The sequence below is a fragment of the Lepisosteus oculatus genome, unplaced genomic scaffold (assembly GCF_040954835.1).
Source record: "Lepisosteus oculatus isolate fLepOcu1 unplaced genomic scaffold, fLepOcu1.hap2 HAP2_SCAFFOLD_67, whole genome shotgun sequence".
In the NCBI taxonomy this organism is placed as follows: Eukaryota; Metazoa; Chordata; class Actinopteri; order Semionotiformes; family Lepisosteidae; genus Lepisosteus; species Lepisosteus oculatus.
In genome coordinates this window covers 700559-702874 of record NW_027168224.1, presented here as the reverse complement: position 1 = coordinate 702874, position 2316 = coordinate 700559, and the positions used below count along the sequence as shown (strand labels likewise).

The window sequence follows — 2316 nt, the reverse complement described above, 5'->3', positions numbered from 1 at the left end:
GATAATCAGCCTAAAGAACGCAGACTACAGCAAAACGACTGACTTTGAAAAGGGAATGAACGTCCGGAAGGAGTAGTGGAACTAGCTTGAGATGCTTCTCCGGACCCCTAACTAAAAGCCAGCGAGAACCAGCAGCGGCGTCCACTCCTGTCGAACCGGGATCCTTCCGCAGCCACGCAGCTCGTGGTGTCCTAACCCTCCCGTATCTGATTTTGGACCAAGCACATCAGGGGAGAGCGCGAACGCAGTCCCCCACTACCAGAAATTATGCAGTCGAGATTCCCACATTTGGGGAATTCGCAGGGGTCAGCACAGCCGGAGTGCAATGGCCGAGCCTCGCCCTGGGTGAACCGATTTCGATTTTTAAGAACTTTATTTTCTTTTCACAAAAAAATACAGGAAATCACAAATCAGAAAGCTTTACATTAATATACATACTTAAAACAGTATATATGATCACATCTCATTACATTTTGACACGGTAACAGTTACATAGCAACAATTTTCTTTTTTTCTGGTGCAAATCACATTCTTTACTTAAACATGATAATGTTTTTCACAGTTTCTTGAGATATTGACCTATGCTCTCTATTTCCCACAGATTTTCTGCTTCCTCCCTCCCTTCTCTCCACAGATCTCTGAGGTAATAGTTCTCTCGGGTGATGAACAGGGCCAGGCTACCTGCTGCCTTGACTGGGACCTCGATGCCTTTGAACAGCCCCATGTTCCTCACTCTCCACAGGGCGTCTTTCCCACTGTTCACCACAGCCCAGATCCTGTCAAACACGTCAGGGGGAAGTTTGACAGGAGAGATGCCGTATATGATGAAAGCAGCGGTCAGGGTAAATTGGGGCGAGAGAGCCTGCAACCAATCTTCAAACTGTGCCCAGAAGGCCTTAGCAAAAAAGCAGGACCACAAGAGATGGGTCACAGTCTCCTCCTCGCCGCAGCCCACCCTAACGCAGCGAGGGCTGGGGGTGAGGCCCCTACGGTACAAGAAAGTTCGTACCGGTAAGCACTGGTGGACGACACTCCAGGCTAAATCTCTGTGAATGTTGCACAGAAATTTAGAGGATGTGTGTTTCCACACCTTCCTTGTTTGGGCTGATGTTAAAATGCCCACAGGGGTCTGCCTATTGTTCTGGGGTGCTACGAAATCTTCCAGTTTTTGGACGCTGACATCTCGGAGGGGAATATGGCCAATTGGGTGAGATCTTAGAAAACTTTTAACTGTCCCATAAATTGCAGGGCATGTGTCAGAGAGTGGGACGTCCAGCTTGGGTCTGACACCCCACACTCTGAACACCTCCCTACCTACCCAGAGCCTGGAAAAATAAGTCCAGGTACGCGCTGCAGGTGCTGTTGCAAAGCCTCTCAGCACAGAGGCCAGGAAAATGCACAGCAGCTTCGTAGCAATATCTGGGACAGACTTCCCCCCTGAGGGTAGCGGCCTGTACATTATTTCCCTTCTGAGTCTTTCCTGCTTCCCACCCCATAGAAATTGAAACATCAATCTCCTCAGCACCGCCGCAACACGTTGTGGGATTGGGAAGGTAGAAGCCAGAAAATTCAAGACAGGCAAGAGCTCGGCTTTGATGACCAGCACCTTCCCTGTCATGGTGAGGTCTCGGTCCTTCCATTGCATCAGTTTTTTGTTTAAGATTGGCAATTTGTTCTGCCAATTTACTGTTCCCATCTCTTCTCCAAAATACACCCCCAGGACCTTAATTCTCTTCTCTTGCAGCCTGAGATCATGTCCTTCTTTTGGCTCCCTCCAGTTCTGATAAAAAAATCTCACTCTTAGATGTGTTAATTTTTGCGGAGGAAGCCAAAGAGAACCGATCACAGCACTGCAGAGCTCTGCTAATTGAGGCATTGTCAGAGAGGAGCAGGGTGACGTCATCCATGTATAGAGATGTCTTTACCTCTCCTCCCCCACTTCCAGGCACTGGTATCCCATTAATGGCCTGATCCTGGCGCAAGGCACAGGCTAAGGGCTCCATAGCCAAAACGAATAACAAGGGGGATAATGGGCAGCCCTGCCTCACCCCTGAACAGACTTCAAAGGTGCGTGATCTATTGCCATTAACCATGACTCTGCTGTTGCTACCTGTGTACAGCAGGTTAATCCACTTTCTCATGATGGGGCCAAACTTCATGTGCTCAAGTACCGATGTTAAGTACTGCCGGTTTAGGCGGTCAAAGGCCTTTTCTAGGTCTACACCTAAAATGCACAGAGGGAGGGAGCGATCCTCAGAGTACAGACAGACATCCCTCAACAAGGCCAGGTTGTCGCTCATCAGGCGTCCTGCTATC

General features: G+C 49.1%; 1 non-coding gene across 1 annotated transcript; it reads right to left on the bottom strand.

Moving 5' to 3' along the window:
• Positions 1-227: 227 nt before the first annotated feature.
• On the bottom strand, positions 228-397 carry LOC138233451 (U1 spliceosomal RNA). Its single transcript, XR_011187560.1, has one exon. It is a non-coding gene; the product is annotated as a U1 spliceosomal RNA (small nuclear RNA).
• Positions 398-2316: the final 1919 nt, after the last annotated feature.